This window comes from Vollenhovia emeryi, unplaced genomic scaffold (assembly GCF_000949405.1).
Source record: "Vollenhovia emeryi isolate VEMERY1.0 unplaced genomic scaffold, V.emery_V1.0 DF939129.1, whole genome shotgun sequence".
NCBI lineage: Eukaryota > Metazoa > Arthropoda > Insecta > Hymenoptera > Formicidae > Vollenhovia > Vollenhovia emeryi.
In genome coordinates, this window is record NW_011967237.1 from 999,342 (window position 1) to 1,013,389 (window position 14,048).

At 38.4% G+C, this 14,048-nt stretch overlaps 1 protein-coding gene across 1 annotated transcript in view; it reads left to right on the plus strand.

The window, feature by feature from the left end:
• The window catches only part of LOC105568396 (forkhead box protein O), a 186,644-nt gene extending 173,693 nt beyond the window's left edge, over positions 1 to 12,951 (plus strand). Inside the window, exon 8 of the transcript XR_001009432.1 lies at positions 5,422 to 12,951. The gene's annotated coding sequence lies outside the window, so the exon portion shown is untranslated. The remainder of the gene's footprint in view (positions 1 to 5,421) is intronic.
• The last annotated feature ends 1,097 nt before the right edge of the window (positions 12,952 to 14,048 follow it).

The window sequence follows — 14,048 nt, forward strand, 5'->3', positions numbered from 1 at the left end:
CATAGAATTTCAGATACGCTATTAACACCATTATTTAGTAACGTTTAACTACCTGAAAATGCATGAACATTATAATAAACAATCGCGAAAGTGTTTTAGCGTCACAAAATTATTTTCGCGTCAAAATACTTTTTACGTCGAAAGATTCTTTTTCGCGCGGATCAACGTTGAAACGTTCGTTACGAGTTACGCTGTGTAAAAAAAAACGAACGATTCACCAGTAATTGGTAATTTACTAAGATCGCGCGCAATAAAACGCTTCGCGAAATGGAGTCCGGAAATTCGCAAGCGGGCGTTTGCAAGGCGACAGTTAATTACCGCCTGGAAGGAAAGTCGACTGGTTTCATTGGGACGGAAATGCCGCCACTTCCGCGTCGTTAAGGGCATCGATATAGTTCCGATTAATTGTACTCTTTTTACCGCAGATGTAGCCAGGCGATGCCCGTTGAATTACTGCGATTACGCAATCAAAAGGAAGGAAGAATAAACGCCCGGCGAGACCCGTAAGACTCGAAAATAAAGTCGCGGGCAATAAGACACTTCCCCTCGAAATTGCCGCTAACTCAAATCACGAATCGTAGTGGGGACGTGAACCCGGAAGATAAAACTATCTTTTCCCATTCCTCCGAGGATCTATGCCGATTGTTTGATCTCTCTTTCTCGCCGTTAAGTATTTAAGCGCCGTCCATTAAGTACTTAAATCCTACTTGGACGTAGCGCTGATTTCCGGTATCTATCGTAATAATGAATGCAAAATCGCAAAATACCCCAACTTTTCTCTCCATCGCATGGGTGAGCGAGTGAACGTATCCCGATTCTAATTTCGCCCAATTATACATTACACCATGCGAAAACGCGAAACGCGAGCACCTGGAATCGAGGCGCGGCAAGCGGAAAGTATATGGATTCGAGCCGGAGTTGGTGAAAAAAGAGGAAGATGACATCGGAGTGCAGAATCCATTAGCAGGTCCAGGCAGGGAGCCGCGTTTTAGCATCGACGCCCGATCTTTCATCCCGCTGAGAGAGCTTTTGTACTTGTGCGAATGAATGAACGTTCAGCTACCACTCTTTCGCCTACCGATTTTACCCTCTCCGTCGCTATCGAGATCCACCGAATTTCCACGCCCGAGACACGTGTCAAGAAAATCGTCGAATCTTCGCGCGACCCCGTTGTCTAAAGAAACTTTTTCTAGCTTAGTGGTTCGTAGTTACCACATTCCTAGACTTATTAATCCAACCAAAAGGATACGTTTTATATTGTGGAAGCGCAATTTTACATAGACCTAATTTTTCGAATGATCAACCATAATTTATATCTCGGCTATTGCAAAATCTACCTTCTTACCACTTGCAAGTGTGGCTTTAATGACTTTATTATGATCCATTCGAAATCGATGCTCTCGCAACGCATTAACAGCGAGAACTGGCTACGCATAGGCGTTTCCATTGGCGGCTCGCGATTACACGAAACGCGTTTTCACCTCGTAATAATATGCGTAACATATTACGCATCGTGATCGTTAAAGCGCCGTTAAATCTACTCGTGGATTTGCGTTCTTCGACGAAAGGTCTGCGCAAAGACACAGTTTCTTCCTTTCACTTTTCTCCTTTCCGTTTGCTCCTTCGCCTCGCTTTTCCCTCGTACTTAGTCGATGTACATTTCCTGCCTCCTCACCCGAACGTCGACGTCTTCGTCTGCGACGACGTCTTGCTCAAGGTCGCAGGGGAATATGATCGTCGAGAAATGTGATGGAACCGTTGAAATAAGAAATTACAAGAAGAATGTGCCCAACTTAAAACTTAATGTGTCGTAGAACAGTGTTCTAAATTATTAATATTATATCTAATTTTGAAACCGACGTAATTAATCATTTAACAAATCAACACGATTAGATCGTTACTTAAGAGAATCGATAAGTCAACGCCATTTCCTAAATTAATTATCAAATGTAATGTTCCCGCGAGGATAATTTTACTTTGCGTTTTACTTATTTAGTAAGCAGGTTGAATAACGATTCGACGTACCAATTATTCAACATGTGCCAATTATTTAATTAAATCTCAGGAATTTTGTGGAATTTTACATACAACGCTTCTTATAGTTTAATCTCCCTTTTATATTCAACGTTTCCATCTTTTCTCTGTACTCCATCTTGGAACTATCTTTGCATTATCCTCTCGCGCGAATCTTTCTGATAGAAAGACTGAGCGAAACGGAAGTGACAAGAGAGAAGAAATACCACGTAGCAAGAGCGAAGTACATCGGTCGAACGAACAAACGGAGATCGGTTTGGTATTGGTATGCTGCCAATGCAGGCGGCGGGGGGCGGGGGGGCTGGTGGCGATTGGTCGTCGTTCACAAAGTGGATCAGCCGCATGCATAAAGCTGGGGAAAAAATGGTGAAATCGCTATGCTCGCGCTACCGCTCGGCTACCAGCCGTCCGGTAAATACTAGCCCGTCCGGATCTACCCGTACGGGACACTTTTTCTTCGCTGTCTCAGCGCGTTCTCGTTCACATAAACAAAGTAATGACGCGCCCGCCAACGCGAAACCCAATTCCCGGATTTCGGCGTTAGCTAGCCCGACGGTGGATGCTGGCCTGTATGCACACGCATATCCACGTAGACGAGTATTCACAAACACGCAATACGTACACACCAACGGGATATCGTTGTACGCGTTTACGAACACGTTCACGAACGGTAAAAGCCACCTCGGCGTGCATGTAAATCACTTGGACGACGTCGACTACGACGACAACGACGACGGCGACGGCGACGACGAGGATCCTGCTCACCCCCCTAAATCCTCCTCCCCCGTCCCTTTCGCGTCGCGTAGGTTTGCGTGCATCGACTCACTCCGTCGATATCAGCTATCGACTTCTCGCTAAACAATGCTGCGATCGCGAATGTGAGCTACGAGCTCGCTCTCTCTCTCTCTCTTCCTCGCTCCCGTATTTTCGTCCCCTGCATGGTGTTTTCTTCTTCTTCCACCTTTACTTCTTTTTCTTCGACTTCTAACCCGATATCCGTTACCTGGCCCACCTTTGCTTCGTCCCTTCGCTCCTACTTCTTTGTCTTCTTCTTCTCTCTTTGTGTTTCTTGATTGGAGCATCCTGGTATCTATTACTTCAGGTTGTTGTCCTTGTCCCCTAACTTCGCCTCGCGTTCTTCTTTCTTGGGTCCCTATCTTGATCCTGCATCGTCAACCTTGTTAGCGCCGCTCGCTTATACATTATTTTTACTTCGGCTTCGATCTTGATCCTGCTATCCTCGCTCCTTTGCATTCTTCGAATTGGAACAACCTCTCCTTGTTTTCCTCTGTCTCTCCTGATATTTATTATCTCGCCACATCGTTCTTGCTCTCTTAACACAGTCTTCCTCTGTACATTCCTTGCTTCTTGCCCTCACTTGCCTATCTTTCGCGATATTTATTATCTCATCACGTCCTCGCTGCTTTAAACTCCGTCTCACTCGCAATGTATACATCCTTCCGCATTATTTTTCTTTATTTGCTCTTTATCTTAATCCTGTTTCATTGTCCTTGTTCCGAAGGGAACAATTACGACTTCTCTCGCCTTTGTTCCCTGCCATGCCTTATATTTCTTATCTATTTGCATCATCTTGACTTTTTTCACCTTCGCGTTTCTCGATGATCCCCCTTTTCCGTTAGTTTTCTTTAATCATCTTTTTCCTCGACCTTCGTGTATATATTATTTATTACGTCCCTTCATCAAATATCTTCTCTTTTTACTTATATTGTAGTTCCAATTATTAGTAAATACGCACAGTTATCAACCGCTTACTTCTATCCCATTACACATATTTGCGCTTCATTGCCCATCATCTACAACTTCTTGTCGGAATCTCGTTGGAAACTGTGTTACGGAAGTTTCGCACGCTTTTGTACGGAGACTCACTCTCGCAGAAATGGACGATTTTTGTAACAACCTAATATAACGACAGCATTACGTCATCTCCACCTAACTCCTTGCTCCTCTTCCCAATAGCTCCTTCTCTTGCTCAAATCACCCCCACCCCTTTTTCCCCTCGGCTCTTTAACCAATCTGCAGAACTAGCTTCCGGTCGCTCCCGTCGTCGGCCATTCCGACGGACGTCGAGAGATCACGTCGGAAGAGAGGGATTTTGATCTCTCCGGCTCTCGCGGTCCGAGGGAAACTTTTCAATATCAGGAATGAAAAAGTTGATGCCACGCTCGACTTCCGCGGGGTCGGAACTCGTTCGTCGCGTAGCTCGACCAATTTAGGGCAATGGATCAAGCGCGTGGAAAATAGCCGAAACGGCCCTTTAGCAGCTGAACGGTCTTGGAAGTTTCCGTTTTCCGAGAGATCGCGTTGAGACAGCCTTTGCTGATTGAATTCATTTGCTAGTGCATTAATCGAGTGTCCGTTATCGAATTTTCTTGTTAAATGCTAATTACTTAAACGCCAAATCCAATAGGTTTTAAACGTTCCAGGAGACTCTGTACTTACAAATATTGTATTTCAAATTCAAAAACTGATAAAAATATCTGTCGGTAGAGTTCAGATTAAAGATTCTGGAGCGGCTTGTAAAACTTAAACACATTAGTTAAAATGTTGCGCGATGTTGATTGCATATTCTTGTGTCAAACTCTAAGACTGACCTTAGTTTCATGAAAACAATTTCTGTGTTGAAATTGCCCAGTTATGGTCGATTAGAAGCTTAATCATTGTTAGTCATTTACTGATGTAAAATAATTCTTGAGGATCTTAAGTTTCGTTAAAACCTGATGCGCTCGGTTATTTAAGGTATAGCGGAGCAAAATGCAATTAGGTATATTGGAAATGATTTAAATATTGAACGATTATTTTACATCGAAACATTACCCTGTCCATCACGATAGATTTTATTCTTTTAGTTGCACGGCGGTAATAATAATTTTCTATTATCTTTTCGCGAAATGTACCTGCATGGAGTTTTACGATGCTTCCGCTAAAACGCGATCGTCACTCGATAATTTTAGCAGCTTTCTTGCCGATATATTCGAAGGTAGTTTGGAAATCTGTATTTACTCAAGTGCTGCGAAGCCAGGCTCTTAGCCGGGCAAAGTTATCATGCCTAATTATAAGTCGCAGCTCGTTGCAAAACGCGTAGAGTGGAAAATATATGCCGCGAAAAAACTTATAGATTTTTTAAATATTTCACTTACGCATTTACTTAATGAATGTATAATATTCTATATAGCTATTGCTGTGCAGAATATTTTTATGTTATCTCACTGTTCGGATTTCAGACTTGTTTAAACTGAGCGAAAAAAAATTATTTAGTTGTAAAATGTTATAAAGCCGATAATATTTTAAACAGTGAAAATATATCCGATAACTTATATCATACGTGAAAATCAATTAACGAAACGGCCTCCTATCTTTCTGTTGCAGATGTTCGGCACGCCGAGGACGAGAGGGTGAACCGACGATTTGTGATAAGATATAGACATAATGATGCCAGATCACGACGAAATACGTACTTCAAAAATGCCAATTTACGCTAGTGCAATTGTGGTGCGAGAAATCATCGTCGCGAGCGCGATCAACGTCGGCGAGGGCTTCATCATCGCTTCATCAAACGTCTTCAGTTTCTTTATCAATGGGCCGTTGCTCAAAATAGGCCGGAGATGCAGGCGACGTTTACGAGGTTACGAGCTCTCACGGACTTGAGAACATTTTCGTAACGTATGAGATGAGTAAATCAAATTTTAGTAAAATATTGTAAGATATTATTTGTTCCGTTAATTATTTTCCTTTGTAAACTGGCGATTTACAATTCCTTTGTGACTGGCGATACGTGAAAAGATAATCGAAAGCATTTGTTTCCATTTTCAGAATATCAGTCCGTTGGAAATTGATTGTATTTTATTTTCTCGTTTTCTTTATAAAAATTATTTCCACGATTATTCCTTAAATTCCGAAGTCATTATCAAGAAATTGAATATGATTGATTAGAGAATATCAGATTTCCACTTTTAACTAATAATCACGGAACCTGAGTTTGATGTTGAATATATAACTTTTTATTTAAATAATTTATTTTAATACATAATGTGTATACGGAAAGTATTTTCTTTGATTTTAATATGATTTATTTATAGATTTGCACGGTGTAATTCGGAGTTTAAGGATTAATTTGTGCCCGATCATTTTCGATTATGAATTGCTGCATAACATTATCTTTATATAATAATAGACCATTCAAAATATCCACTAATATATTGCTCAAACAAATTCTGCCAATTCATATCCATGTTGCAATAGATGTTTGCTGTTAACGACGGTTATGTGATGCAAATGCATCCCGAAATCATCACCGATTATCGAGTCGAAAGATCCCCAGAGCCGTAATCTCGCGGGTATCCCGATTCACGAAGGCTCCCCGACCTTCGAAATCGAGGACTCGAACCGCCAAGACACTAAATCGCCAAAACAAATAATTTAAGCGCGCTTAGAGCTTGGGATAGACTTCGCTAAAAGCGTCGTTTTAACAATTCCGTGTGATTTTCTCACACGATTCTTTCAAGGTCCTTTGAAGCAGGGATCGAACACTGAAATCATTTTACTAATAACTGCGCATCGGCGTAGTATATATATCTTTATCTTATAAAATCACAACACTGAAACTCTTTAATCTTCGATGTTGAACGTGAAATATCGATGCAACCGAAATTTAATAATATTGATATCTAATTTTTTGAAAATAACGGTATTATAACGGTATTACTATTATAATATTGAATTGCCGATATTGTTAAATCAGATTTTTTAATAGTAATACTATAATAATATCGAAATGCCATTGTAACGTCGAAAAGTTATATATTATTAGTATTACATTATACCAATCGGTCTTTCTATCTCGCGGTTATTATAATATATATAAAATTTTTATAATTATAATATATATATATAATATATATAAATATATATAAAATTATTATAATATATATAAAAACCGAAGAAATGAATGCATCGATATGTTTTATATTATTTTCGATTCCTGCTTCTCAAAGCCTTTTCGATTCCGCGGTCGGCGGTATCCAAGTCAATTTTTAAGATGTAAGACACATTGGTCTGGTAAAGTTAGATTTTAACGCGGCCATCTCGCAAGACGCGAACCAATCCTAGAATTCGCGCCGCAGTTGCTTTAATTGCATAACTGCATATTTGTAAGAACACGGCGGTGAGTGCGGGTGGAGGGCAAGACGGGAAAAGGACGATGAAGAGCTAAGACTCGCTGACGTACAACGCCGTGCGTACAACGATCTCTATCGTCTATAAAAAAAGTAACCTCATAGTGCTTTAAGGCGCACGCTATCGCTGCACAATGCGCCCCTTTTAAAACTGGTATGCGCTATTACTACATTATTTCTTGCTGGCGTCCCGAATAAAAGCGCGAATTATTAGCCAAGTGTAATAGTTGTGGAAATTAGATTTCTCTTCTCCTTTGTCCTTTCTTCAATACGAGATCGATCTCAACAGGACCATCTATTGCTCTGAATGTGGCTGTCTGTCTCTAAAATTCTGTTTTACCTCGAATGTAAGACACATTAGCTCATTTACGGTTGGATGCAAGCAGCCATATTTAAACAAAGTGGACAGAATTGTATATTTTTTCTTGTTGCGAGCGAAGCGAGTTCAATGAATGAGTGAATTCGATATTTCACTAGAAGAATAAAAATCTAAAATTTTCAAACCGCGCTGCGGAAGAGTGTCAAGCATTAATAGCGCATGTTCTTCCCGAAGGACGCACTGTGCAAAGAAATCTAAATATATTGCATAAATATATATAGATATATATATATATATAAATAAACATGAAAGAAAGATATACATTATATTATTGTACATGTAATTAAAGTAACACAGAGGTGAATACGAAAAAGCAGTCGCTTGCAGCGCTATATATAAATAAATAAATATATATATGATATTATATAGAAAATATTGAATATACTCTATACAGTAAATATTGTACGTTTACTAGTGTTACGCGTTATACATATATATATATTACGTACACAATATATATTATATATTTAGATTATATTAGAATATATTAGGTATTAAGGTATACATTAGGTACAACTAATATAAATAAACCGCTACTACCAGTAGACCATGTAAAAGTGTAAGTTTAGTCATCGATCAATGGACGAGTCCGCGACGCGATTTTAACGTCGCGGAACTTCAAATCTGCTGCATCGACCTTAGGAAAAACGGAGAGAAAGAGCGAAAGAAAGAGAGAAAGAGAGAAAGAGAGAGAGAGAGAGAGAGAGAGAGAGAGAGAGGAAGAAAGATACAATTCAGCTGAGAGCTGTACGTTCACGACTCGTTGGTGCTTCTCCCTAGGTAAATATATTACTTTGTATCCTTCTCGTCGACGGAACAATAATCGTTAATCAATGTCGCTGCTAAATAAGTAGGCCGAGAGTGTCGAAATTCGTCGTCGAGATAAAAATCGCGAGTCGCGGCAAACGTCCCTCGAGATTTTCCTCTCGCTATGGGGAATGTCAAATTTTCCGGCTGATTCTCTTTCGATGCTAAATTATATAATAGATACCACGAAGGCTTTCTTTTCCGAATAAATCTTTAATTTAATTTCGAATAATTAATACAATTTCGTATGTTATTAATTACTGATATTGAAAGAGTTGAGCTCACGTAATTCACAAAGATCCAAACAACACTGACCGCGTAGTTGATCGTAATTGCGAAATGTATCCGAAAAGTTCTAGAGTCTGGATATACAAATGCTTATTTTTGCTATCTTAGAGCGACCGAGAGTCCTAGAGCTCGTACACAAATTTTTGATGAATCGAAAAAAAAAAATTAATATATACTTCGTGATACACGTCGATTGATATATATCGTCGATAATTTAACTAGTGAGTCGCGTAACGAAGCCGTGCCTGGAACTTTTTGGAATCGTCCTGGGAATTTGGATGAAAAATTAAGCTGCGAACTTTCTGACACTATCGGTCTTGCGACCAAGAGATCGTCGTGTCAGTTTCCTGCGACGTTCCCGAGTCTGACCCGTGTGTTGTAGGGGAAACTAGAGCGAAAGCATGTCGGATCAAACCTGTCTCGTAAGATCGGAGAGAGAGAGAAAGAGAGCGAGAGAGAGAGAGAGAGAGAGAGAGAGAGAGAGAGAGAGAGAGAGAGAGAGAACTTAGACGAATTCGTTAAATATTAATATTCGTATGGATTGTCCCAATATGATGAAACGTTAATCCACGCGGAAACGTCGGTTATTTGATGGATATTCTTGGACATTTCTTCCCGGGTTTCCTAATGGATTTCTCTCGAGATTGAGTAATTTGCGAGGTGTATGCTCTAGGTGCTTAAAACGGAGAAGCGACTCAGTAACCGTAATTTCGAGCTTACAGGTGACTCTAGTTGATAGCGCGGTCATGTTTTTACCCATTTTAGAAATAAATCGCATTGTGCATTGACGAATTAGTCGATGTCTTAGCCACGGAAATTCCAGCGATAGTTCAGCAGGGGGTCTAACTCTTAACCGCGTTTTTCGGCGGAAAGTAATTCCTTTAGTCTACTTTCTACAATACTACACGACGATGTGATGTAAATTATTTAGCAAAAGAAAAATTACTCGCGGGAAAATAGACTACTGTAGTTTTGCGGGGAGGCGCAATTAAGAGTTAAACGTACCCGTTCGAATCCACCGTGCTTCTTGCTTTCTTAATCGGATGCGTCTGTTGCGAAATTGACCAATTAATATATTAATCCAAGAATTAACAAAATTGTATAATGAACAGACTTTCAAAGAAATCCGCTTCGCGTGTAAATTTACTTCAACAAGTGAACAAAATGGAATCATTAAAGTTGCGATTGCAACGGTGAAGCATGGTGGATTCGAAAAATGCGGATACCAAAAGAGATGTTCAATAGGTCATCGATTTTTATGTAGGTGCACGATATTTGACATTGCGAGAAATTTTCGGCGCATCCGATCGCGTGCGAGCTGAACGGAATCGGGATATCGTAAGCAACCGCAACATGCGAAATGAGGTCAATTCTATCGACAAATATAATTAAGCTTAGAATACCTATGTGCGTACGTCGATACCGATAGCGAATCCCGTTCGACTGAAACTTACCGCCTATACGATAAGCGTGCATGCCGATCGACCTGAACGACTAACAATGGATTAAAATTAAAACTTGTACGAAAACGTAGATATCAAGTGAATTGTTTTTTTAATTTTTAAAAACATTTCATTTTTGTACTAGCAAAATGTGTTAATAGCCGATTTCTTCGAAAAATAATTGAACAATTTTTAAGTAATAATAAAATAAAATTATGATAATTTTACATTTTTTTTTAAACGTAACATTGTGATAAATAAAAACTTATTTGGATGTCATTGTTAGTCGAATTCAATCGTGTCGGCTAGTCTTAAAAGTTTACAGTGTTTTATTAAAGTGAACAGAAACATGAAATACGAGCTTTCCGTTTTTGGCGTAAGTGTACGAAATTACTCGTAAGTGTTCATAACGTAATTACTGTAATTAGCACTTAGGGACGGAGTTGATTTACATACAAAGTACATGTGTGACACTGAGGACAAGTGGTTTTTTCCACGACGCGAAACGTCAAGCAGTAAATGGTGGACTGTTTCCAAATGAAGATTCTAAACGGCGAAAATGCACAATTATTGCGGAAAATTGGCATTATTGTCAAAATAGGCATCGCTATGCCAATAGTTTTTTTTTTTTAGTTTCCTCTAAAGAAGATACCTATTTTGAATTTTTCTTTTTCACGACATCCGGATTCTTTCCATTTCTTCTACAAGCAAGACCTATTTTTATTATTCATTTGTTGTAAGTTAAGTAGAAAGATTATATTGTGCATGCATATATATATATAATGCATATACGTATATGTGTATGTGTATATATATACATATATATATAATATATATTTCTGCGTTCGCAAACCGACGAATTTCTGTAAAAAGCGCGAAATCTAGTGAAGTTGAAAAACATGTATGCGCTGGAATCAAATAAATGGTTTTTTTCTTTCGAAATCGACTCAATTATTGAAAAGGGAAATGCGCTACGTTGCGATCACGCGATCGACGTTTAAAAAAAAAATGTCGAACTCACTCTCTATGTCACACGGGCGTGCTTGATTTTCGACCGAAATGGATTTTAAAGCGTCATTAAAATGCATTAGTTTCATATACCGACTCCGAATATATGGTTTCGTCATTGAAGACGAGTCAGTCGGAAGTTTTTTCGGAAAAATTACGCTTGTCTCGTACTTCGAAAATCATGCACGAGGAACACATTTTTTTAGGCAAAATTATTATAGCTCGTGTATATCCGTCCACTGAATATAGCGTAAAAAGAAATTTGCGACATTATTACACATACAACGCGGCTTTAAGCAAGACAATTTAGCGTGTGATAGTGTCGATAATACAATCCTGAGAAGAGGTCATCTTTTCAATACAATGTTATATCCGCAAGCCTAGCTTCACAATTATTTTCCGACATGTGTCAATTAGGTTCGACAATATAAGGTAAGAAACTTGCTAATATAGATTCTATTGTCTTCATTCTTTTAGAGATTTACTTATATGAATTTTCACTAAAAGATTCAATGTAGTTGTATAATTTAGTTTTTTTCAAAAACCTAAGGAAATTAATTGAAATTTAATTTGCTACCAAGATTGCTCAAGATGGATTTTTTCGTTTTTTTTAATTCTATGCTCTTGTTGCATTACATTCTTTCATTATTTATTATCTTATGCATGAACCTTAAAAAACAAACTATATTAAAAAGATCCTTTTGTTCAAGATTGCTCTGTTTTTGATCATTCGTGTCGCCAAATAATTGTGAAACTGGCATTTGTTATGTATCTTAGATGAATTTCCTAACGTTCAAGATTGCGAAAGAAATCATTCGGCGATCTCTTTCAAGAATATCGTTGTTTTTTTGTTCACGACGTGCAAATTGCGCGCTGCTATCGGTGATTTTCGCCTCGAATATCGGCGGAACTTTTTGCGATCAAACAAATGTCCTGTACGCGTCTGCGAGACCGAAATGAAGACCGTGATTCTTGACCGTTATAACGGTGAGCTTCTTCTGCGAGATAATTTCAAAACGACGAACTGTCTTTAAATCCTATTTCTTAGCGAAACAGGCAAGCGTAATGCATATGGAGCAAACGTGAAAGGCATAAAAATGCGAAAAGTTTTGAAATGTTCGCGTTAGATAAGCTTTAAAAAGAAAAAGGGGAAGATTTGGATAAACTCTTCGACTGGAAGCCGAAGTTAATGAAAGACTTGTGCTCTTTTACGTACACGCGATGTAAATACGATACGTGAAGAAATACTTAAAAAACGAGGAGTTCACCTCGGCTGATAATTACACAGCTAATTATAGTAGCGCAGTGAAGAGAGAATGAGAAACATTCGGGAAAGCGGACGTCGATCGCCGCTTTTCGGATCGAGAAATCGTGATTCGCTTCGAACGGCGATTCTGAAGCAGTCAATTCCAATTACATCGAACGATCCCAACTGCAGCCCAGAAATACGCGCGGAGTGTGTCTTGCGGACGCCGGATATTCCGTTGCCTCACGCGAGGAATATCTATCATTACGTTTCGTTTCTTTTCATTTCTATTTTTTTTTTCTTTCAAGAACTTTCACACGCAGCTCCACCGCGAGGCAATGCAGAGCGGTGATACATCAAAGATTTAATCATTAATTCCTCTTATAGCTTTATTATAGCATGTTATTATCATTTTTCTTTTCAGACGTGTAAGCACATATGTTTGAGGATATGTATAAGATATGTAGAAGATATATTTAAAATCTTAAGTTATATATTTAATATGAGTACCATTTAATATATAATTCAAGCTTATAATAAACGGGTCGTATAGAAGATCGTCTTATTCTTTTCCTGAAATCTCCCTAATCGTATGATTTTTCAACAAGTAAACTTATAAAGACTTATGTTTTCGTGATTTACTTTCATTCAGTAATTATTCTCTTCGAAGCTTTAATTTAGTTAGATACCTTGGTATATTCTCCTTTAATTTATGAAATACAACAAATTGTATTACAATGCACAACAGATTTAAATATTATGCCGCTCTCTAATGTCATTTAAATGTAGTGATATTTATTAAGGTTCCGAACTATTTGTTAAGGTTCCGAAAATAAGGTTTCGGATACATTTTTTTTCTTCCTGAGAATGGCGTTCGAGAATCGAATGTAGAAGTATTATACGAGAAGGAGATATACCGCGCTTCACACATAAATACGTACGCGCGCGTGTGCATGTGCATTGCCAAAGAATCATTAATCAACGTCAAAAAGAAGAATGGTGCATTATAGTATCATCCGAGGGGAGGAAGGTAAGAGGTGTGCAATAGGGACAGGAAAGAGGATTTCAAATGGAACTGCTAAATACTTTTCTATCCTGTAATTTTCATCTAGTAGTTCCAAGTGAGTTGTATAAGATAAAAGTGCTAATCGTTCGCGAATCGAAATTAGAAATTTCTGAAATGTGAGAAACGTTCTCAATATTTAAATTCGGATATTAAATGTTAAATCTTACGGAGAAGATATCGAATAAATAATAAAATAGAAAATATAATTGACACACACACATCGCAAGCGTGTTGTGTAATATAAGATTTAATTTTAAAAAAAATCATAAAATCTTTTTCGCGTGAAATGATTAAAGGTGCAAAAGGTATGATATCGATAGCTTCATACGCGAGTTATTACAAATTGTTGAAGAAGATTAAAGGGTTGCTTACAGTCAGAAGTAAACAAGGTGCAATACGGATTTACATAACTTTGCGTAAAATATATAATTGTAGAGGCATTAAACTAATTATTTTAAATCCTAAAGATTCTACTTCGAAATCTCGGCAAGTTTTCCTCTCGGCAATATTTCTGCTTCAACTGACGCCATTTCCAAATCGACGGTCCAAGCTTGACAAAAAAAATGTCAACTTTGTGATCATGCAC